Below are 25427 nucleotides of genomic sequence, written 5' to 3' on the forward strand. Positions count from 1 at the left end.
AAACGTCTCCATGACTTTTTTTAAAGATGGAGACAGGCTGGGGTGGGGAGGTCTCTTTTGGAACTGCATCATCTTGAGGCACATAAATTTCCCTTCTAGGGCTACCGTTGTCATGCAGCTGAAGAGTCTATCTTTTGCATAGCTTTGTAGCTCTGGATCATATGCAAAAGTGTAAATTCCTTTATTACAAATTTATAAGCCTTATGCGCATATTTTTTTTTTTTTTTTTTTTATAATACAGATTGTGTTAAAGAAAGCAAACAGAACTGTCCCCACAGCCTTTTGGAAGAGGCACATTTTTGTGAAGTTTGGTCAGTATGAAAAATGCAACGGAAAATATATGGCAGTCAACAATAGACAAAGATGAAATGTGGATTTTTATTTTTCACCTGCTTGCCATTTAGGAAGAGAAACTCAAGTTGTTTGTTCATAAATGACTACTATCTGAAATAGATGCAAATAACTTTTGATCTCTGTCCGAGAGGCAGCCTCGTCTTTCATACTGTTCTTGAAGACTCTTCCCAGACTGACTTCTGTATTAGGGCAAATCCAAATATGCAAAGACAGAACAACAACAAAAAAAGTTATTCTATTTCCATGGCAACATCAGTTCACATTCTGCAGGTACAACAGCTGCCAGTTAGTCCACTCACTAAATGAAAGCTCCTGAAGGCTCTTTATACTGTAACATTTGGCCAAAAATAGCTTGGCATGCCACAGTTTTCCCACAAACCCACAGAGAGAGTGAGATTAAACTGACTGGCAAGCAGACTGTCAACTCATTTAGTGTCTTCGTGCTAAGAGGAAGAAAACAGTCTCTCTATACATTTGAGAGGGGTAAAAAGGGGATGTTTATGGTTGGCACATTATTTTCATGGCCTAAAAGGTAAAATATTTAGGCTGTTGAAAGGAATATGAAATATCTTCTGTCTCGTTCACCCCAAGGGCACCAGGTAATTTGTTTTTCAGCAGAAAACTATTATAATTACATACATTCTGATTTAGAATTAATTAGCATTTTTTGAAGTTACAGTGACAAAACTAGGCAGCTACTTGAAATGAGTTCTAATGGAACTAAATCAGTTTCTCTTAGTCAGACTTGGACTTTCTAGTGGTATTTTCTGAGGGATACATAAAATTACTACTTTCATAACCATTTTGTGATGAAGTTCTGTCAGTTATAAGATATTACCACATGATACCAAAATTGGTATCACTGTTACCTGTCTTGAGCAGATCTTGATGTGAAGCAGGTGTTGTATGAGTGCTTCGTAAGAGTATTCAATATGAGGCAGTAAGAAAAAAATGTAAGGCTTTTTTTGGCAAGTGCATAGGTAGTGTTTAAACCTGTAATTACAACTGATTAACTTAATTAAAACTGGGACAGACAATCCTGAGCTGATTTTTTAGAAACCTGTGCAAATGGACCATCATCAAGATGGAGTTGGTGTGATGTGTTTTTTAATGGTAGTCTTGGGAAAGTGACTGCAGTGTACTGACAATCAGCTCCTGCTGGAGAAAAAGTGGGCATCTTACCATTTACACATAGGCAGAAATAAAAGGATTCCTGAAGGCAAGTGATTACAACCTTTCTAATTTAAATTTATAAAGCAAATAATTTAAATTAGTGATAGTATTTTCTTGAGAGATTTTGCCTTCATTTATCTCCAAAGTTCGGCAGACCTGCCAGCCAGTTGGGTTTGCTGGTGGGTTACTGCTTCAGGACATAGCCGACCTACGAGATGAGTTAGATTTGAGTATAAGTTAGAGTTAGGCCCGATTTAGGTTATGTTGGAATTAGTATTTTAAAAAGTCTCTGCCTATGTTAGCAGGTTTATACATCATTCTGAGCTGCCATTGTAAACTCTAAGCATACCCACCATGAGCATGTTCAGGTAGTTAAAAAGCTACATTCAAACACTGAAATTTTCTGCAGCTGCAGAAGAAAAGGTTGTTTACACACAGGCATAAAAAATGTAGCCCTGTATTATTTTTCTTTTTTATGTATTCATCGCTGCTGGTGGATGATATTACAATATTGTACAGTGTATTTAAACCACTTCAGGTGATGTTTAGTACAGTAATGTATTCACTGTGTGGTTTTCACCTTAACTGTTGAATTGCTCACTAATTTTTTATGAAGTTTAGTGCTTTTGATAATGTAATTTTTCATACATAATAATGATTAATGTAATTTCTTTCACTTTTGGCCAGTTTGTTTATATTTTAACTTTTACCTGTAACATAGCCAATAGTAGGAACCCCACTTTGATGTTTTGAAGATGCAATGTGCAAGCATTGCCACTTAAACATAATCAGATTCTCTGGGGAAACTTCTGTACCGGAATATCTTTCAGCTAATGTATTTCTTGGGGAATACTGTTTTTGAAACTCTTCTCACATATGCCTTGGAAATGCATCCAGGAATACTAGTGTGCTTATTTTGTTTTAAGAGCAAATGTATAGAGTGACCATATTTTTAAATTTTTTTTTAATTATTATTATTTGTGGCCTGTGGTGCAGAGGGTATATGATGTATCCTTTATCTGAACATGAGTTGACTCACCAGTATGCATAAAACACAGGCCTTCTAGTATGACACCTAGTGGGCAATCCACACAGATAGTCCTGGAACGCTCTTCACATTAGGCAAGGATGATTAGCTTTTATCAAATCCACAAACATGGCATGTGAGAATAATATGCGAAGAAGGCATAAACATTTCCAGGGCATCCTTACTGATGGCAGTCTGTGTTACTTCCATGACCTGTAATGCACCACTCTTCTGTCATTGAAAGGAACATCAGGTATTTCCCATCTTGTTCACACCATTAGATGCTACCATCAGCCATTAGAACACACATCAGTGCAACCTGGCTGCTTTTAATGGTATCTGTAAATACAGGAGAAAGTCGGAGAAGGCAGTTCACGTTTTGGTAATGCACCATTAAAACGCAGAAAGAAGAATAACAGTGAAAACAGTAGGGCCATTCATTCACCTCATTTTCATTAGGAAAGACAAGGTGCTGCATCTCTGGTCATTTTGAGGAAAAAAAACAACCTTGTCAAGTAAAGTGTTGGTATCTCACTCATTAAGTAGATGTGACTTGAATTCTACAGGGTGCTCAGAAAGATTACAGCCTTCCTTTCTGGTTTCTGCAAAACCAGAATCTTTGTATATTTCCAACCTGTCTTTTTCCTGTGTTCCATAGGAATTTTTATATCCTATTTACCAATAGTATTTGAGGGACCTCACTGTATTCTGTGTTTTGAGTTCTGGTATTTAGCATTCCAGTGCTCTGAGAAGTAGAAGTGAGCCATGGACTGTGCTGGAAATGATTAATTTTCTTTATAAATGTTTAAGCAATTCAAAGTGGTAGTCATCTGCAGATGTTAAAATGCATATACAAAGAAAAGAGTTCTCTGTAGTTACCAGTAATATGAAATAAATGAGGGGAAAGCCAGTAGGAAGGAGTTCACATCTGGAATACTTGGAAATGACGTGCCTAATGGAGATTTAGCCCCTACAACACCAGCCGCATGTGTTCTCCCACCACCACCTCTTGTCTGGTACTGTGCTTGGGGTCAAGTTAGGATCTTCTCCTGCGTCCCTCTCCAATACCAAATATAGATTGCCACTACTACTGAGCAGTTTGCAGTCTTTAGTAAGAGACTGACCTAGATTTTCTTGTGGATCTTCCTGCATAGCATGGCTTAAAGGCTGTAACCTCATCCTCCCTCCCTAGGCTACAGATCCCATCCTTTTTGAGGCAGAATGTCTGTCTGAATTTCTCTAACCTTTAACTCACAACTTTTCAGAGCCATTTTTTTCCTACTCATTTCTCTGCCATTCTGCTGTTCTGTCTCCTCCAAATACAGACAAGAAAATAAATATCCCAAATCAATGTACTTCAAAACATATAAATTGTTTTAATGGAATTCATGGATTAGAAATGAGGCTTAAGTGATAGGTAATGAGGTACATTTAGCAATAAATGAAAGTATAATTTTATGCCAGGTAATGAGAAGTTAGACACAAGACAGATAGAATGGACAGGTGTAGCGATAGAAGCTTGTTCCATGAAGAACAACTGCCCTAGAAAAGGTGCCGTTAACTTAAGAAATAAACCCAATCAGAAAATTTAAAAATGTTTGCCTTAATAAACCCTAATAGCAAATTTAAGTATATTGGTCTTAGGGTCCCCAAATACTTGGTGTTCTATAGTCTATTCTCCACCAACCCTCTCATTTCCCCTCAGAAAACATTTGATTTTGACTCCTATTTCTTCTGAAGTTGAATATTTTTTCCAGAGATAGCTTAGTTGTTGCTAAACTTATATGCCATATTTCTCCCATGGGGTCTAATAATCATAGCAAAATCATGATAATGACACACATTCCCCAAAACAATTAAGAGCACAGTTTAATTTAACACAGAAAGAGTGGTCATAGCAAAAATGAAGTAGAACATATTGAACTAGAGCATTCAGTGTTAACAGAAAGCAGACATTTTTGGAAGTATTGAAAAAGTAATTGCAGTAATATATTGGCTTTATAGGAATAAAACAGGTTTTGCTACTGATTTAATGTTATGTTTCTATTCAGTACACTTTCCAATATAGTCATCATTTTCATAACAGAATGAAATCATTTTTCTTTGAAATCTATTTTTTTCTGCTCTTTTTGACTGCAGAAAAATTGAAAAGGTCACTTTCTTTTATAAAACATGTATCTCGGTAATTTGTGACTTACTAAAACAATGCAGTCTGCCTTTCTTGGACCCAATTCCACAAATCTCCCAAGTGCTTATTTAACAACATGGTCACCACATTCATGTGGTGTGGACACACATCCCACATTAAAATTTGTGCTATTAGATAACAATCTATGAGAGATTGATAACTTTTGCTCACTACAAAGCAAGGCTGGACTTGTAGACTGGGAAACATGTTCCCTGAAGCTGTCAGATCCCTACAGTCCAATGTGTTGGCAGAGAGCTTGGGGATCTAAGTAAATTTGCTTTCTGTGTAGTTGAATGTAGCCCATCCTGGTGTTTGCCCAAGCCCATCCTGAACTTTGACACATCACTTCACTCATGAAGACTAAAACAGACAAGTGCAAGTATGTGATAAGACAATCACAAGAATTCAAATGCAGTCTGCAAGACTTTCCTTTTCCTTTTTGCTATTTTGCAAAGCCATCATTTTAGATGCACATTAATCTGATCTGACCAGGAATCGAACTGGAAAAAAAAAAAAAAGTCCAAGCATACGAACATGGCCATTAAGCCAAGTTCTCTGCAGAGCAATGCATTCAAAAGTTAATTACAGCTGAATCTTTCTTGACCTTTGACCTTTTTATCTCTTGAAGTTTATGTAGATTTGTTTCTGGCTGAAAGGAAGGAGCTAAAGAAATTGGTTAAAAGCCCACAATCACATAGTATCCTTAATTGCTTTTCCTGCAGGTTAAAAATTTGTAGGTTAGCACTGGTGTTTGGTACTTGCAATGACTCATTAGTGAAACATACAGTACCAGCTCCTGGAAAATAAGATCAACTGTCTAAATTGAGTGTCTTTAATTACTTGGAATATTCTTTTTTTTTTACCCTTCCTCAAGACCAAATGCAATGTTGCTATTGTTGTCTCAGCGCACAAGTGGTGGTAGAGATAAGTCTGTAACAAAGCCTTGACAGTAGTCATTCATCTTTCAGATTAACAGAGCAATTCTATACATCGGTTATGTATTAATGAAACATGAGTGTGGTACATTGTAATGAATGTTTTTCCAGCAGCCTGTAAAGACTCTTTGTAGCAATGCAACTCCACTGAGTGTGGTTGTTTCCATTCACTGTGAGACACTGCCACTGGTACTCCTAATTTATATGATCTTATGTCACCAGGCACGTGAATGAAATCAAGGCCAAATGTTTATTATTGCCTATCCTTATTAATTACAAATATATGTTCATTTCCTAACAATCAGCAAAGTGTGGGGCTAAAATATTTTTCTTACTGATCCCTGAGAAACTGCAAATAGCACTAATAGTGTTTTGGGTTTCTTTAATTAGAAGCACTGTTTGTCACTGTCACTGGGCAGGCCCCAAGTGACCTTGTTTTGCGAGTGGAGGTCCCAGGGGAATGGTTTAATTGGAGTACTTGAAACTGAAAGTTACTCTCTGACCACCATCTGTGCATTAGCCTGGTTGCTTATCAGTATAGGCTACTGTGATTACTATAAGGAGGTATGAAATGAAGGAAACTCAGGCAGGACAATGCTATTATAGTCAGATTTTATGGTTGTGAATTAGAGCACTGGTTAAAAAAAAAGTAGATATTACCATCGGGAAGACTGCCATATTTTCAAAATTATGGAGAAGCAATTTAGGTTAAGTCCCTTGTTTCTAAAGATTACAAAGTATTTAGTGTGAAATTCATTAACAGATTTGAGAAACAGCTACCACTTCTCTCAGCCCAAAGGTTTTATGCAAAGTATTGTAACAGTAAGCAACTTTTTAAAATCTAACTTTAGTTCCCAGATTGCCTGATGAAGAGGTGAAATCTCCACAACACAACATGGGAACTTTAATTGAAGTTCAACATTTTCAAAGGTTTCTAAGGGATTTGGCTTGCTGATTCTACCCAAAACCCTCTACCTAGTTTTAAAGAAAAAAAAAAAAATGCCAGTGAAACAGTAATTTTTTGGTTATAGACGATGTGGTTTTTCTTCTTTTGAAAAGATGATCATTTCAGAAAGAATTCTGAATGATTCAGTCACTGGTGTTATATACTCAAATCTGCACTTATCACCAATGAATATCACTCTGAAAGTGTATTTTCAAAATAATGAGAACAGGAAAACAGTGGCCTCTTTCCAGATGTCTTCCTAGAGTTGAGACGTGATATAAAAATATACAGCCAGGGTTATCACCATATAAGCTCTATCACTAGTAACAATATGTGGGGAACCCTTGTGCATACAGATATAACTTGTTGTTATACATTCATCATGGGCACAACAGAGGAAAAGTTTTCCTGTACTATCAAAATACTTTTAGTCTGTAGCTGGATGAATAAGGCACCTTTTGGAAATTAAGGATGAGGAGATTTGAAAAAAACAGTGAAAGACAGACAGACTATCCCCATATTATTAAAAATAAGCATCTGCCTTCCTTTCTCTTCGCTAATTTAGGTATTCACCCAAAGTAAGACAAAGTCTTTGAATTAGTTTGAAGAGTTCATTGTTTTAAAGCAGACATCTGTGACACTATCTAGATATGTAAACTTAGGCAAATATAGAGGTACTTCGCTGCAACTGGGCAAAAGTCACTGGGGAAGCTCTTCTGCTGACTGTTTTTATTTGAATTGTGATGTCTCAAGCTTTGCAATACCTCAAGCTTTGATTTTTTTCAGGCTTTAGAGCTGTAAGTAAAGGAGAGGAGGTTCAACCAAAAAAGGTACCTTGTCCTACAGCTTTCATCTATTAGGTGCCTGTAACCTCCAAATGCCATTTCTGCAAGTGTAGAGCATCAGAGGGTTTTAAACTGAATTGGAACTTTCTTTGGAAAAGTTTTCCATTTAGATTTCATAGTTCTTGTAGGTATGTGACACACTAAGAATCAAAGCTCAGGTGGGTAAGACTAAAGACATGTCAGCTCAATGAGAAAATGAGCACTTGCTCACTTGCTTATTCTAGCTATTGCATGACAGTGACAAGAGGCAGTATTTTCATGTCAGAAATTTGTTAATAGTTTTCCTTTGGTAATTCAGAATGGTTGATGACTAAAGTAACTGGAATTTGCCTGTCAAAGTTATAGTCCCAGCCAAGGCTGCTGTGTCTGCAGTAAAGCAGAGGTAGACCAAGTCAAAATAACTTGCTGTACTAAGTTATTGATGTTCTGACGTAAGCCTTCAGGGCCAAAAAAGACAGAGAAGGGAAAAAAAAGAGGAAAAAGTAATTAGATATTATGATATGTCAGAGGACTATATATTTTCAGAAATAGTAAAGGTAGAAGGAATAAATGATAATCTAGTTTGCCCTTATGGATAGCATAAGCCATATAATTTAATGCAGATCTCAATAACTAAACAGTTTAACACAAGTATTGAAATATGTTTCCTTGACACTATTAATGTTGAGATAATAATTATATTTCCGCTCATATTTCAGTGTAATTAACTTTTAATTTACATTTTCTAAGCTGTTACATGCAGATATGCAAATATGCTGAAATCTAACTTACAGCAATAAATAACGTTCAACTGGAAAAACACTGAAATGAGGAAAATTTTTAGTGTTTCTTCTGTGGAAATGGCTGAAATGAAATTAGGGCTGGGGAATAGTTGTCTCTTGGCTTGACTGCAAACTTGAAAATGGAAGGAAAAAAAGCTTATTTGTAATTTAACTTTCTCCCCCCCCCCATCTCCCACAATCCCCTATTGCAATGAAGCTTAGAAAATGATCTGTTGGGCACATACTGGAGTACCAGACAGGGTAAAGTGAGACACTGACTTTCCCGAGCCCTTTGAAGCATAATATTACAAAATAGGTCATGTTGGTATAAGTGTTAGAGAAAGCTTAGTGTTAATTCACATCACTAAAGTAAGTGAAACAACAGGAAACGCAGATTGAAATCTCAGACCTGGAGGGAACGGCAAGGCTTCCCTGCTGCGTGCACTGCCACAAACAACTAGTTCATGGAGAGAAGCCCAGGAGAGGAAATGTCAGCTTTGCCTTGGGCCTGAAGCGTATACAAGCACTGTCTGAAGCACCGTGGACGTGGAGGTGCTCCCTTGCAGTGACCGTGTGCCCCTTCCATGTGTTCTTGCAGGAGAGACAGAGGCCAGGGGTCACTTTGGATATGCTTGATGGCAAAAAGGGAGCTCCAAGAAAAATGAGGAAGCACCTTAGAAAAGGAAACTAAAAGGGGCAGCCGAAAACACAAAATCTTTGCAGGTGACATGGCAACTGCTGAAAGACCACATATTGGAGACAATGTCATCAGTTAAAAAGGCTATGGAAAGACTAGTCAAACAAGGGGGTAGGGGAGAATAACAGAAGAAAGAAGGCATCCTTCAGAAATTTAATGTTATGTCCAAAAGAGGAAAATAGGAAATAACTTAACCTCTGACATTTTTTGTTGTGTAGAAACACAACATGTCAGGCTACAAAGATTTTTAGCAGCAACTTGAAAAGTTATTGAGAAAAGAATACATCTACTTACACACACAACAGAAACAGAAATTCTGCCAGAGTATTCAGAGGGCCAATAGATTGGGAATGTGTGAAAGGACTGCTAAGAGAAGATAAGACTGTAGCAAAAGAACCATAAAGGATCAGTTGCCAAAGAGGAGGTCTATGGAACAAATAGAGAAAATGAACGTTAGCAAATTGCTAGCACCAGACACTGACAAGCACTCAGATAGCAAAAAAACCCCTAAGATAACATAAGAAGTGCCAAAAAAGCACCAAGGGAAAACCAAAACTGTTGAGGAAGAAGATAGTTCCTCACGTCTATAAAAACCTGTCTAAAAAGCAGGTCACGGTTTTGAGAGACTTCTTTGGGAAGCCACCAGCAAGAGTGTGAAAGGGTGTGAAGAATGAGGTGGAAGAGGCTGCTGACAGTATGCAGTTTTTCTGAGTAACATGGATGAGGGCTGACTCTGAGAAGTTAAGTAACTGTGTGACAACAAACCAGGCAAAACTCAGTAATATAAATAAAAAGTAATGTATGTATGTGCAGTGTAGCAGGCCATGAGCTAACTGTTAACATTCAGTTGTCAGATCTGAGGTTATGGTAGCTCTCAGCTCAGCATTCTTTCAGGTCAAAAATGAACTACATTTTAGGAGCTTAGAAAGGGCTAGGCTCCAAAGCAACCGTTCCTATGCTGTTCCGTAAATCCGTGGTGTATGTGTATATCAATCCATGCTGTACCTGAATGCTCTGTGCAATTTGGTTCACTTCAGGAAAGAGGCAGTGGATTCAGGACAGATTCAGAGAAAGGTAACAGAGTTGGTTGGTATGGATCTGCTTGTGCATACAGAATTTTTATATAGTGTGAGACTTCAGTCTGGGAATAAGACAGCTGAGGGGGCACATGACAGAAGACTACAAAATCCCAGGTGCCATAGAAGATGTGGTAGCGAATGATTATTCTCTTTCTCTCTCCTCCCTCCTTCTCCCCCCATAAGAACAAGCTATCAGATTGCATTATCTGGTGGTAGATTTGAATGAGCAAGGGGATGTGCGTCCTCACACCTCGCGTAATTAAGCTGAGAAACTTCTTGCACAGGATGTCACAGACACTATGAATTTACAGGGATTTAAAAAGTGGTTGGACAAATTCATGGCAGGAGACATCCCATCAGGGACTATTAAATACAAAGATGCCATCAGAAGCTCAGGAGGTCCCTAAGTTACAGACTGCTAGAAAATGGGAAAGTAGTCTGCTGAAATAATAGTATATGCTTGCCCTGTTCTTACAGTCTTTATTAGGCCATCCACTACCATTTGCTATCAGAGAATGGATGGTCTGATCCAGGTTGGCTGCCTTTATTTTTTAAATGAAAAGTCTGGCTTTTATTATGAATTTTTTTTTTTAACTGCTGAAAAAAAGGTGCCCCTTTACGCAGTAGATCAGGTATAATACATATAGGAGACATGGACCAAGATCGTTCCCTGTCAGAAGGTAATCAAACCCATATTGTCTACCTGTTCAGGAGGAACACCATAGTCACACAGCTATAGGTTATTTAGGTTCAGAGGAAGGTAAAGTGCATCCTCAGTCTCTCCTGTTGACACTTTCACGTAGTGTAAATAATTCTGGAACTATTAAATCCTCCTAAATGATTTTTGAAACTACCAGACCAGAGAATCACCCCCTCCCTCTACCCCTCTGAGTTACTGCTTTAATATTTCAAGACTGGTGTGAAAAAAGAGCCACCTTAAAAAAAAAACCAAAAAAACAACAACAGAACCCAACAACAACGATGGATAGGATGCTTATTGCAGATGTGAAAGAATTATCACCTTCATTTAATCAGTGATGCAAAGTAGAGAAAAAAATTCAAATATGCTTACAGGCTGCTAGCAGGCTGCTAGTCAGGATACTCTCCAAGGAGGGGAAGATTTATGTTTTGAGCTTCTTCAGTCAGAGAAGAAATTGATCATCTGTGTATTGAAGTGCTCAAACCACTAAACCATAATTTTGTGAAAATCAGCCTTTAACGCTTTTTTCATTTGGTTCAAAATCTTTGGTGAATTTCAGCCAAATTTGCAACCAGCTTGAGTCTGACTAAATTGCTTTTTCTTTGGTACATATACCATTTTCAGCAAATCCTTGCCTAGGTCTATCTGGAATTTTCTTATTCAGTGGTTCCAGGAAGAAAGAATCTTATTTATTTTATTAGGATCAGAAAGCAAACCTGTTTTCCCCATTTTTATCAGGAATTCCAAAACAAAGTTGTGTCAAACTCTAGTAGAGTTATAACAACAACACAGAAAATTTCCCTAGCATCTAAAATTTTCAAAGATGTAAACAAGGGGAGAGAGTAATCCTCAGAATTATACGTTACCACTTGTAATACTGATTTCATGGTTTGAAATTTGTCATCAGGTTGTTAAGGGCTTTTTGTTTGTGTATGATCAATGCAAGGTTCTGAAACTTCATTTTCTTCAGATTGTGCCTTAGGTTATCAAAATATAAATGAAAGCAGAATTTGGCTTCAGGTGAAAGATAAATTATATGTAATTTTTGATGAATAAATCTCAACATAATCCAGGACATGGGCCATAGCTGCTTTGACTTTCCAAGGTTAGCCAGAACAAAATCCAGCACAATCCAGAGTTATTCCCTGCCAAATTAAATTCGATATGGAATCATACATAACGGTCTACTGGGAAAGGAGATACCATTTCTCTGTAATTTTCTGAGTAGCAACCCATAATATTTGAATTTGAAATTATTTTATATGCTTACTAGAAACTGCTAGACTAAAGTGAATGCTTATATACGGAGCTGGACTTTGAAGTGCAAACATTGTGTTGTGGTAATTCCAAAGGTAGCTCTCAAGCCTTCTTAGAAGGTGCTTGCTGGTGACAACCAATTTTTACAATGTAAGAGTTGAGATCCCTCTGCACCATTTGAAGGATTTTTGCTGTTACTCCCACTGCAGAACTCAAACCTCAGTGAAAAACGTACCTAGACATGAGACTAACTTCTACGCTGGTGTGCTACATGATAGCCAAGCACTTTTCTCAGGTTTTTGTAGGTGCCGTTTGTCTCTACCCAGTAGAAGAAGGTATTTTGTGCCTCTCTGTTTTGAATACTTGGAGAAAAGATGCTCGATTACCGTATGTGTAAATACTCCCTCTTATGACAGGGTCCTGGTATTGATGGAGCCTTTCCAGTAGTGCAATATTTCCCTAGCATAACTGACAATTTGTTCTTCACGTGACTTGAAACTACTGTATAACTTATGATTGTATCCTTTATACTGGTCCACCTTGACAGGGAGGTAAGAGAACAGACTTTTCGTGTTATGAGGTCTGTAGGTGAAGAGAATGCAGGTAGGGGAGAGTATTAGCATGATGGGAGTGGAGGGAGTGTGGACATATAAAGACTGTAGTCAGGGGGAAGAACATTTTCACTTCCAAAAAGTAAACACAGTGTTCTTGCTAATATGAGGAAAGTTCCATGAAAGATGCACAAGTGTTAATTTCCTAAATAATCTCACATTACCACAATACTTGAAGCCTTTTTGGTAAAGGAAGTCAATAAAAAGGGAAAAGCAGAGCTTTATTTGCACACATGAACAGGCACAAAGCAGGATTTTCAACTGGCACTGGAGAGATGAGAGCAATCCCCGAAGAATGCTTCCTCCGGACCAGTCTTTGAATATTTAATAATGGTGAATTACCAGAACCCTTCAACCATAATGAAGGAATAAGCAGGCAATTAGAGCAAACTGCAAGTCCCTCGCCCTAAAAACCCTCCAGCCTTTTAACTCTCTCTGTGCACATACCATTCCCTTCTGATTTCTCCCACTTATTTAAAAAACACAGTGAGAAAAAGCTTTTTACCATCTCTTAGAAACCCTCCTCCATCCTGCTCCTTCTCCAAAAGAAACTGTATTAGTATCTTCTTTTGCAAAATTCAAAGCCACTAACACTTACTGAAGTTTACTGTAGCATCTTGAGTTGGTATCATAGCCATTCTCATATGAAATGTATGACACACTTCAGAAACCCACTTTCATCTGTAGCAAGTGCAATGTTTAATCCTTGCAGTCTATCAGTAAAGCAACTCATTGTCAGGAGCACCTGAGGACATGAGCAGCCAGTTGTGTGTTGGCCTTCTTTCTGTTAGTTAGTAGTTAGTTAGTTAGTATTAAACAAATCTGGCAAAGCTGAGAAGCAAATGATTTATGTCTGCAGTGATAGCTACATACTTCAAAAATATTTCTGAAATCTTTAAAAGTGAGGAATCGGATGAGCAGATGAATGAACATTTGGACCTAAACTTGAAAGTAAGCCAGAAGTTTCATGTATATACATTGGCTAGTATCATCTTTTATACCATTTGAAGAAATAATTGTCCAGTGCATCAGATTCAAAATATTCTTTGGTGGGATTTGACCCACTAGATTGCAGTCTTAACATCTACTGATACATGGATATAGAATGGCAAATAAGCCCGCATGGCTTATGGATGTCACTGAAATGGAAGTTAGAGCGAATAATGAGAAACTGCAACCAGACTGAAGAGGATTTGGATCATTTAGGTAATTGGGTCAACAGATGGTAAATACAGTGTGGTATAGAAATATGTAAAATAATTAGTCTGGGAAAAAGAAACCAATCATCCAGTACACTGATGAGGAAAGAAGTGTTGATTATTGTGGAAAAGTCATTGAAATAATCAAGACAGTGCACAGCAGTAGGGAACAACGCAAACAAGTCATTAGGCTGTTGTAGAAAGAGGATAAAGAGAAAACAGGTGATCTAATTTCTGTTTGGAAGATCTGGCTTTTACATATGTTCATAGGATTAAGAAGCAAAATCAATATTTCCTTTTAAGTGATGCTTAAGTTCTCATCTTAATAGAGATGTACTGCACTAAGTATTCACTACTGAGAAGATGACATATACCTGCATAAGAAATTTTTGGACACCATCTAGTATTTTTTTATGTGGCTTTGCTCTATGGATGATAGGAACAATATTATGGTCTTGGAGTAACCATTTAATGGGAGAGAATAGCAAAAATAGTAGAGGATATTATGCCATTCACAGAAGTTACTGTAGTTAAATTTATTCTGTGTGGCTCTAATTAAAGCTTTTGAGACATTCAGAATCATGGGTGTTGTTGGAAGTACCTTGTTTTTCACAATGACAGGTGAACAAACCTCTCCATATTCAAAGAAATACAAATTAAGACTAACAGTTTGACAGTTCCTGGTATTTATGTACCAGTAGATGGACTAAATTCTCTGCTGTTGTAAATTCTCGAGCTGTTAAGGAGCTCTGTACTTTGTATTAGCCTACATTTGGGTACTCTGCCTTTTACCAGCTTCAGAGATGTTTTTTCAAAACGCTCCTTTGACACAGCTTCACCTTTAAAGTCTGCTTTCCTTTTGTACTGTGACTGGATGACATGCTAAAGAGATCTGCACCGAAAGTCACTGTCAGGTTTTGAAACCAGTACCTCTTGTTTTTAGTATTTACATGCGTGCTTTTAAATTACATTATTTTCCAACATGTGTCATGTCCTAAGCCATTGCAGTTATGTGAAATATGTTAACAGGTTGGGAGAGGAGACACAGAATATAGCTGAGCCTAAGGGCAGGTCTATGGGGATGTGTGCAAAGCTGAGCTTTTCTGTCCATGATCTGAACAGGCTACATGCAAGCCAGACCCGAGTCATAAGTTGTGCAACCATGATGGTTTATCTTTACAGTTAGGGAATAAGCTCTATTGAAAGGGAAGGCAAATTGTTTTTAACATGATTCTCCACTTAACATGGGTAGACATCCCCAAACTGTACCTGATTCTGCTCCAACCTGATGAAAACATGGACATATGGGCTTAGATTCTATCCATACCCATCTGAAAAGTCATTTCTCCTGAAAGCGAGGAAGGTGGTGAAGGTTAGGGGAGAAGGGAAAATGAAGGAAAGGAAACAAAGGCTTGCAGTTGTTGCACTCAACGGACTTTCACAATAGGAACCTTGGGATGTATGGCTCCCTCATCAAACATATTCTAGTGGTATTGGTAAGAAACTAATGACCAGTCGTATAAAGGCCAATGAATTGAGTACCCTAGCACTAGTCCACAGTTCCAAAGGGGAAAATAACGACCTAAACCTCAAACCACCTGATTTCCAGGGTTATGGTGGAAGAGGGTATCAAAATAGACATTATGTTTTGCAGGAGGCACATTAAACGGCCAGCCATGACTTATTAATTGCTGGCCTTGATTTTTATTCCCATATCCTCTGCCTTATGTGTTTGAAATGAACTCCTCACTAGCAATTTTCCAATACCTTACTCTAAAATGTTGTTGAAATGGTTACCTCTACACCTGCACTGCATTCTCAGGGTCTTTGGATTTCTTCATTCAGGGCTGCTGTTCTCCAAAGGAAAAAGGATGTCTCGTTAGAATACAACTGCTGTTGACTGGAGCTTCTGGATTATCTATGATTTACAATTATAACTTTTTATGTGAAAGGACATTTTTGAGTTCTAATTCACTCTGAAAATCATACAGCAGTTGGCTTAAACTGCAGTTCCTGTAGCCTAGAGAAATGCAAATAATTATGAACATAAATTCCCTCTCTAATATATTACTTTCTCTTCTCATGCAAAGTTGCATTTCACATTGTAGCATGCAGAAAAGGAACATGATAGATTTGAAGTCAGACAGATGGGGTTGTTGAAGCTTTTTCAGAAACTGAAGTGATAATGTTTATGATTTGGGTATTCCAAACCATATGCAACATTTATTAGAAATTAATTGTATCAGGCAGGACACTTCTTTCATTAAGAGCTTGGATTCTTCCATGTTAAACCACCACACATACATGAACCTTATCTACTACCATGAAATGAAGGGTTTTCCCTCCCAGCTCATTCTGTTGATCTGTAACAGAAAAAACTATTCTTAAAGCTATTGTTGCTGTTATATATGTGAATCTTTATGTTTGCAGTAATTTTTCTAGACAGCAGATAAAATTCTTTTCCCTTTCTCAATCTATTAACGCTTCCCATGCATGTATTGCATGGTGTTATCTAAAATCACAGGGCTAACAATGTTGTTTCCTCTTACTTTTGTAGACTTTAGGGAACAAATTCTGATTTATAATCCACACTTCCATCTTCTTCTTTAGATAAATAGCAGAATATGTTACAAGCAATTATTATGAAGTAACTTTTTTTTATTGTTGTAGCAAAGAATTTCTAGTTTCTCTTCTATTTAATTGTCCTCAATTTGATATCTTATTATTATGGTTATTTCAATGTGGTTTTGTAACAGTATTTTGCTAGAAATTATATTCCATCTAAAACTGGTTTGTTCAGGGTTCTGAATCTCTCATTTGATGATTATAATAATAGAACAATAAACAATTTTACACATTCTTGCAGTTTGCTTTCATGTTGCAATTGCTATCAGCTTTCTTGCAGCATATTGAGATGTTTTGCATGTTTCACTGTTTTGACCATTAGGTATTGGAGATAGATAGAAATATTTCTATTACTTTTCCTTTATTCTTACCCTTTCCATTCTTTTGCACCTTTCTTCAGAGCAGTTGTGAATGGAGGTGTAATAAGGAATAAGAAGGCCATTAATCAGACTTTGTTAATGTTGGCAAAAACTCCAGGAGACTCTTCTTACTGCTTAAAATAAATTCATTTGGAAATCTGAGTACTGAGAGGGTTAATACTCTTCAACACTTTAACATCTAGCTGCTTGCCATTTCTCCTGTTTGTTAACTTGCTAGACTGGAGTAATAACACTCAAATTGCAGGAGACCTCCTATCTTCTCTTCCAATGACTAACCAATCTTATGTGGTACTTTCAATGTATTTGGAAGCTGATTAGCATCATGGTCCCATGGATAGAGCTGTAGTCTAAAGCTTAAAAAATATGGGAACTTCTAGCAGCACTGCCAGTAGTGACTCCATTGTGTCAACACAGTGAGTTTAGGCAGCTGTGGTGTGACCTTGGACAGGTTGTCTTCTGTGTAATTCAGTTTTCTCTCTATTTCCCTCTCTGTCTTGTCCATTTAAATTGTGCATTTAAACTCTCTGAAGAAGATTCTGTGACAGACTGTGTATATATTTATACAGCGTGGAAGATAATGGTGTCCTGCTTAGCTACTGCAATGCCTAGGAACTACCCTCTTATAAATACTAATTTTCTGCTTTCTTATGTTTTTAGCATTTACAAATTATTTTTTTTTTTCCCAAAAACCTGCTACAGTGCAATTGTACTGGACATAGTAAAAAATAAGGTGAAAATAAATAGTTTTCTTGAGGCCCAAGGTTAATGATATCTAAGGCAGGGGAAGAAAAAAAATGGCACGTGGCAAACTTAAATGTCATGGCATGCTCTCTCTCACTTGATGCATCTGCAGGTATGTGAAAGCCTGGGGGGCATAATGCCTCCTAGCACCCTGTGTATTATAAGGTTCTGCAACCTTTTGTATTCTTTTAATTCTTCTTAATTTCATAATTTATTCTTATTGTCTAATTGTCTAAATTCTTATTGTCTAATTGTCTAAATCCTGGCTCCCTTGATATAGGTAGCAAACCTCCCTTGCATAAGTTTCAGTCAAGCTAGAATTGTACAGCAGCTCAGTCTTCAGATGGGGTGTTTGGAAAGGATAGGAAAGTCAAATGGGTTTGTCAGTGACAAAACTGTTCCGTGTACATATAGAAGGGATTATTCCTCTTTCTCTTACAACTAGAAAAAAAAAAAAAATCCCAGTTGTTTTAGCTAGAATATGTGGATATCTCACTCTAACATATTTTTTAAACCCTTATAAAGAAAAGGTTATGTTTTTGAAGTCTGTTTTCAAAAACATTTGTAGAATGTTTGTCCAAAGGGAGGTTGTTGTTAAATTGGCGTACATGAACCTCAGAGAGTCCTGCTTGAAAGGAATATTGCCAGAATACCCTTTTGCAAAGAAAGGGGATGGGAACCGCTCAACTTCAATGTTCACATAAAAATGGGCTAAAACAACATTTCACTATTCTTACTTCAGTAACAATGGTGAGATAAGCTGCTGTATTAATCACTAACTTTATAACACTAAATAAAAAAAGTGTTTTACAGGTGGTCTAGTTCTGTTTCACAATCTTAGTAATATGATGTGTATTTGTGTTAATTATGATAACGTTCAGCCCAGTGATTGATTGGCAAAGCAGCCATAGAAAAGTCTCACCTTGAGAAGTAAAGCCATAAACTTCAAAACACAGAGTACGCATTACATTCATATAACATTTCTCCTGAGTTCTGCAGTGTTGTACTCTGAGTTGTCCCATTGCACAGGAAAGCTTAGTGCTTCAGTCGATAGAGTAACGCTGTGGTGTGTAACGTGATTCTCTTATTTACACTTCTGTAAATCAGGAATGACTTCCCTGCAGTCAATGGAGTTGTAGCAGTACAAACGACTAGAGAACTGGCACTGCAAATGTTGGCTTCATTACCTAAAAGAAAAATTTATGTTAAAGCTGACAGTACAGCATCTAAGTCCATTAAATTACAGAAAAGGAGAACTTTTATTTCCTTTTTAGGTGAACAGAGCTTTCAAAATGGTATGATGAAGCCAGGGATAGAACACTAATAATAGGAAATAATACAGTACAGAAGAAATTTAAAATTCAGCAGTACAAAATGTTACATTAATTTTATCAGGCTTCAGGCTGCAATATTTATAAAATAACACTGCTTCAATTTTTTTGACGTGTTTGTTGAACCAAAAAACCCCCCCATAATGGACTAACAAAATATTTTGAGCAAAAAATTAAGCAAAACAAGCAGAATCACAGTTAGCAGCAGGTCATACAAAGAAATCATCTCAATTTAAAAATGTTTTACAGTCTATAATCATTTTTGTTAATGTAAATGCTCTTGTAGCATGTTTTACTTCCCTTCATTTGGGGACATAAAAAGGAAAAGAAAGGCAGAAATATAAACAAGTGTGAAATATGTTTGCCTTTGTATGGCTTGCTTTGCTTCTTATCCATTCAAGACTCAAGGTGGTCAGCAATTCCTCCCAAGAAGTGCTGTTACTCACTTTTTTTTTCCATCTTGGTCATTTTCTCTCTCACATCAAGACTTGAGATGTTCCATGATTGCAAAGAGTTTTTCATCTCGCTTTTATTAAACGAAACTTAAATTCACTAGTGAAAGAACATATTTCACATATTTATATCAGGCATAATGCCTTTGCAGGATCCTGATCATTCATAATGAGGAGGGAAATTTATAGTTCATTCTATTCTATTTGTCTTGCTAAGTGCAATCTTGTATGGCAATATGGGGATAAATTATAATGGCAAATTACTTTTCTAGAAAATGATTCTTGAACATTGAGATTTTCTATGCCATAAAAGGGAATATTACAGACTTATAAGAAAACTGAAATTATTTTTATTGTGCTTACCACAAAGAACCCTAGGACACTTTTGCACAGAATAAATCTGTAAATGGCTGATAATTGAATGTTGGGATTGCACAACCTTCTTGGGCAACCTTGTCCAGTGCTGCACTACCACGTTATTAAATTTTTTTTCATAAGTAAAGAGTAACTTTATCGAAGTGAATGGACTCCTAGTGGTACAAATGACCAATAAACTTTGTGTCTAAAAAGAAAGAGCTAATATTATAGGGTCTAAGACCATTAAATTGCAGGAAATCAGTGCATCCTCTTAGAACACATATCTGGGCACAGGAAGTGAGAAGGAGCTGATTGGCCAGCAAGGATTGATACCTGGTTATTCCAATCTTTTGTGGCCAAAGAAATTGCCTTTCTTGATAAAATGGCTAGATTGTGGGTGAGGAGAGAGTGTCAAACACCATTTACCTTCAACTTTATCAAGGTTCTCAGCAATGTTTGAGAAAATGTTCTTTCATCATAGTCAGGACATCGTGGTCTGGATGCATGTGCAACTGCATGGATTGCAACAGCTTGGATGGCTGGGCTCAGGCGCTCATAGTTAATTAATGGTTTGTACTCTAATTGAAGGCTAGTTAAAAATGGAGTGCCACAGGAGTCTGTGCTGGGACCTGCCCAGTTTAAAACTTTTGTCAGTGACCTGGAAGAGGCAATGGAGTGCACTCTCCTCCTGTCTACAGCTGACATCAAACTGGGATCAATATACCCAAAGGCAGAGCTGCCATACAAGGGCACACAGGCAGGCTACAGGGATGGGCCAGCAGGAACCTTAGGAAATTCAACAAGGACAAATGCAAAGTCCTGCCCCTTCAATGGACCAACCTCCTGGCAGGGCATAGGCTGGGGACCTCTTGGCTGGGGAGCAGCTCTGCGGGAAAGTCCCTGGAGATGGAATGAGCAGCAAGCTGGCTATGAAGCCACAGCATGCTCTGGCAGCAAAAAGGGCCAACTGCATCCTGATTGTATGAACAGGAGCAGCCAGCAGATCGAGGGAAGTGACTATTCCCCTCCGCTGAGCACTTGTTAGGCCTCATCTGGATAACTTTCTGAAGTTAAGGGATGATCTAATAACAACCTACAGCTTGATGGGTAGTTGCAAAGACGACAGAGAAAAACTCCCCGCAGCAAGGGACAAGGGCCACAAGTTGCACCTTGGGAAATTCAGGTTGGGCATTAGGGTAAAAAAAGAAAGTTAATAATAAGGAAGTGCAATACAACTGTGTTGTATACAGCAATGACTATCAAATGACTATGCTGCTTAGTTATTCTTCCAGATGTAGAAATTACTGCAGTTTTTCATGGTTTCATGATAGCTGTCCCAAAACCGCAACAGAATAATCCTACTAGAGGTCCAAAGTAATTTAGACTGAAAGATTAGTACTACGAAGCAGAATCCTGAAGTTCAAACAAATCTGATTATCTAAGTATGATTTTTTACATTTGGAGTCTCTGTTCTGACTCTAGTCCTTTAAAAATGTGCAGAAATGAATAATAGATTCCTGGAATCAAGACTGGTCTAAAGTTTAATTTATTGATAAACTATGACAGCCATAAATTTGACCTTAATCATGTCTTGTGAATAAAAAATATGATTCACCATAGGGCTGGAAAAAGGAAAACAAACCCAAAGTATTTGTGTTGCATAGAGGTAAAAGGCCAGTGCACTGTAGACAGCAATAATTTAATGAGCTATGTCTAACGTGGCCCAATTAAACAGTACCCAGCATTCACCAGGGTGTGGGCCATCTGTAAGTTTCACAGGAATCTAAATTTGAATTTTGCCTCTGGTTGACCACTTGGCAAAGATCCCAGTTGACTCTTACTCCTGGAGACAGAACCAAAAGCTGTGAGTGTACGCAAAGATTTCTCTCCTCCTTTGCATTTTGTGAACACAGTAAAATTTTTTTTACACAAGATCCCTCTGCGGTTGCCCTTTGGATCAGAGTATTCTTCCAGGTCAAATGTCAGTCAGTGCACTAAGATTGCAGAGCTCAGAAGTAAAGCAAAGGAGTAGGATGGTCTGTTACCATAGTAGTGTTGCCCCAAGCTGCCATTTACCTACTTGTTTCCTAACAGTACAAATGGGACTGTTACTTAGCTGTGAAACATCTTGCAGCGAGTATAGTCACTCATCCACATAAAAATTTGCAGGATCAAGCCATTAGCTTAACTACAGCTGAATATTGAGAAACAGTAAGACTTTGGCTGCTTGTCCTTTTAAATTTATTGGGAGTTTTGTCATTTATTTCAATGGGGCTGTATTTTTACCTTGCAAATAGAAGTCATTGCCAGTACAAGCACATCCTGTTTATGTCACTTGTTTTACAGATGAAGAATACAGGGGAACAAATTTGGTATCACACATAACATAACAGTTGTGTTTGGGCAAGTTATGCTCTGGTAAAACCAAGCAATTTGCCTCACATAACAAAAAAAGATACAACTGCAGTTTCTTCATTAGCTTATTTTGCATCTGTCATTTTCTTTTCCCTGTCCAGATTTATTTTCATCTCCCTAATTCTTTCTTTCCATTTTCTGTGTGAAAAAGTTGCCTGAGATAGACAGGATGCCTAGATTTACAGAGAAACTATTTAAATTGCAACTGATCCTGAGAGTTGTTTCATCATGCGTCTATCTTATATAGCTATTCTTCTTTCTTTAAAAGCTTCTGGGGTGAGGGCACTTGCAGAGTGTACAGAACTGATTCCTTCCTTTCCTTGAACACAACTAGTTACATTTGGAAGAGGGAAGTAAAGTGACAAGATTTTTTTTTCAGTTTTCTGAAGCAGAAAGGTATTTTTTCATTTTGATTTCTTTCTGAAATTTTAAATTCCATTGTGATTTTACCTAGAAGAAGAAATAATTTAAGACATCTTCCTTTTGCAAATACAAGAGAAGTAAACCCAGAAGTTTTCTAAGTTTTCCCCCTTTTCCTTTTGCTTAAGCAAGTCACGACCGACTCTCCTCCTCAACTCTTAAGGGAGAAAAAAAAATTGCCTCCCATTACAGATGTCCTGGAATTTGTGATGTCCTCTGACATCAAATGAGTTGTAAAGTCTTTGTGAATCCACAAACCCCTTGTGGCTTCACAGTTTACCAGTGGTGTATTCTGGAATTTTGATAACTTCCAATATTTTTAACCACATTTTTGATCTGGAAAGAATATGGATTCTGGCTTTGATTAGCAGAGAATTACTTAGAGGAGAAGAAATCAGTATTTAGTTTAAACTACAAAGTCTATTTCTTCATTAGCTCACCTATGTACCCAAGGAAAGCAAACAGCTACTTCTTCTCCCCAACCTGATACTCCACCTGTGTCAAGTATCCTAGGGTGGTGTTAGAGCAAGTCTTTGGTATCCCTATCTCATGCCATTGGCAGAAAAACCAGAAAACAGCAACTGCCCTTAGCCTATGTTGTCAGCCTTTCAAAAGTTTCAAAACATCATAATTCTAGCTGATCTTTACTCAACAATTTTCAGACCCTTCTGAACTAGGATATATCAAGCCAATTTCTTTGTCAATGTCAGTCCCTAATCTTTTTTTCATTCCACAAGCAAGTGTGCACTATCAATTGTGGTGGCATTTAACGTGGCACAGTATGAACGGAACAAATATGGCCATCACTATTGCTCAAAGGCCACCACAAATAGATTTTTTTCATGACTTTAACAAGCTAGAAAGAACTGAAATGAATTTTTTTTAAAAATTAATGTACTGAGAGCAAAGACTCTCAGATCTGTTTCCAGAAGTAAGAACAAGAGAGCAAGAAAGAAGGAAAGCAAGGTGGAGAAAGATAGTTTGGGGCAGAATAGATTGAGATTTCACTCAACTTTAGAGTGTACATGTTTAAAAGATGCTAAGCAGTGCAAAAGTAAGATTTTTGTAAAACATGAGCAATTAAAGACTCCTTTTTTGTCATTTCTATTTCATTCAACTGTTGAAAACTAATTCTTTAAATAATAAGGAGGACTCTCTACTGTTTTTCTGAGACTCATGAAGCTTATTTTGTGCAATGTTTTCATGCTCAAGAGCAGCCTTTAAATCATGCTGTCCATGGAGTTATCATTACTGATGCTTATGCTGAAAACAAGGTGTCTTAACGTAACAATGTGCTAGAATAAATTGGGTTGTACAGGTCCCACATAAAGTACTGAAAGGATGAGGAGACAATGTCTGAAAGTCAGTATGTGAAGGCAGAACAATGTTTGACAAGCTGAAAATGGACGAAATCTTAGAGGGATGTTCTTTCTAATGTGTTGGATCATTTAATCCAAACCCCTGAGTAAACAGAAACTCTCAAAGCAGTTTGTTGGGGTGGAATCACTGGGCAATCTAGTGGTTAGGAGGTATGAATCCCATTGCCTGTAGGTTACCATCTCAAGCCTATAACTCCAAAGATAGAAAAACACTTCCAAATTATTTCTCTGGCCTATGTAAAATGTTGGGTTTGTCCCTTTCCCTCCTTGGCCATAAATATCATGGTATTCATAACATCAAATCTCAACCAAACCTTCTGTAAAATTCAGGACCACAGCTATATGTTCATTTTTGGTTATTAGCTGGAATGGGAAATGCTAGAATAACTAGGAAAGATATAAATGTGATTGGAAGGAAAAAGAATGAAAATCACAGGTGAAAGAATTAAAATAGATTTTGAACAACTATCCAAGTAACTAATAGTTCATACAGGATCTGCTGTTAATTTTTGTTGTTGCTTTGTACAGGGACAAAGGAGAAGAAGCTTTTCCTCCACTGGTGAATTTTGTTTGATTTGAATTAGACAATGATAGAATTTATATTATCTCTTAAGTAGTTGCATTTGGGATATTTTAAATCAGTCTATCTGAGATGCTTTTATAAAACCCTATTTTGTCCTTAAAGCCATTGGGCCACTCACTGGCAATACTACAAAGCAAGACAAAGAAGGTATCCCTGCTTTACAAAGTGAGTAGCAGGCTTGAGCGTGGGCACAGACATGTTGCTCCCCATGATGATTCTATGATTCTGCTTTCCCTCCATATTGTTGGCTGCTAGTCCATCTGTAGGGCAACCTCAAGGTGAGCATCCAATTTTTAGGAGTATGAAACAGATGTGGTGGGTTGACCCTGGCTGGATAGCAGCTGCCCACCAAAGCCACTCTATCACTCCCCCTCCTAAGCTGGACAGGTGAGGGAAAATATAAAGAAAGGCTCGTGGGTTGAGATAAGGACAGGGAGATCAGTCAGCAGTTACCGTCGTGGGCAAACCAGGCTTGACTTGGGGAAAAAAATTAATTTAATTTATTACCAGTCAGATCAGAGTAGGATAATCAGAAAAAAACCCAAATCTTAAAAACACCTTCCCCCACCCCTCCCTTCTTCCTGCGCTTAACTTTACTCCCGAATTCTCTAACTCCTCCCCTCCAGCAGTGCAGGGGGGCAGGGAATGGGGGTTGCAGTCAGTTCATCACACGTTGTCTCTGCCGTTCTTTCCTCCTCAGGGGCAGGACTGCTCACACTCTTCCCCTGCTCCAGTGTGAGGTCCCTCCCACGGGAGACAGTCCTTCACAAACTTCTCCTATGAGTCCTTCCCATGGGCTGCAGTTCTTCATGAACTGCTCCAGTGTGGGTCCCTTCCACAGGCTGCAGTCCTTCAGGAGCACACTGCTCCAGCGTGGGTCCCCCGCAGGGTCACAAGTCCTGCCAGGAAACCTGCTCCACCGTGGGCTCCTGTCTCCACGGGGCTGCAGGTCCTGCCAGGAGCCTGCTCCAG

General features: G+C 37.9%; 1 protein-coding gene and 1 long non-coding RNA gene across 4 annotated transcripts in view; one reads left to right on the plus strand and one right to left on the minus strand.

The window, feature by feature from the left end:
* DSCAM (DS cell adhesion molecule) overlaps positions 1 to 25427 on the plus strand; it is a 471653-nt gene that overhangs the window by 203043 nt on the left and 243183 nt on the right. The window lies entirely within an intron of this gene.
* Positions 399 to 25427, minus strand: part of LOC138685655 (uncharacterized) — an 84751-nt gene continuing 59722 nt past the window's right edge. The window contains exons 2-3 of the long non-coding RNA XR_011325010.1: positions 2567 to 2893; positions 399 to 533 (exon numbers count right to left, since the gene is read on the minus strand). This is a non-coding gene — a long non-coding RNA (uncharacterized lncRNA). The remainder of the gene's footprint in view (positions 534 to 2566; positions 2894 to 25427) is intronic.

The sequence above is a fragment of the Haliaeetus albicilla genome, chromosome 6 (genome assembly GCF_947461875.1).
Source record: "Haliaeetus albicilla chromosome 6, bHalAlb1.1, whole genome shotgun sequence".
In the NCBI taxonomy this organism is placed as follows: Eukaryota; Metazoa; Chordata; class Aves; order Accipitriformes; family Accipitridae; genus Haliaeetus; species Haliaeetus albicilla.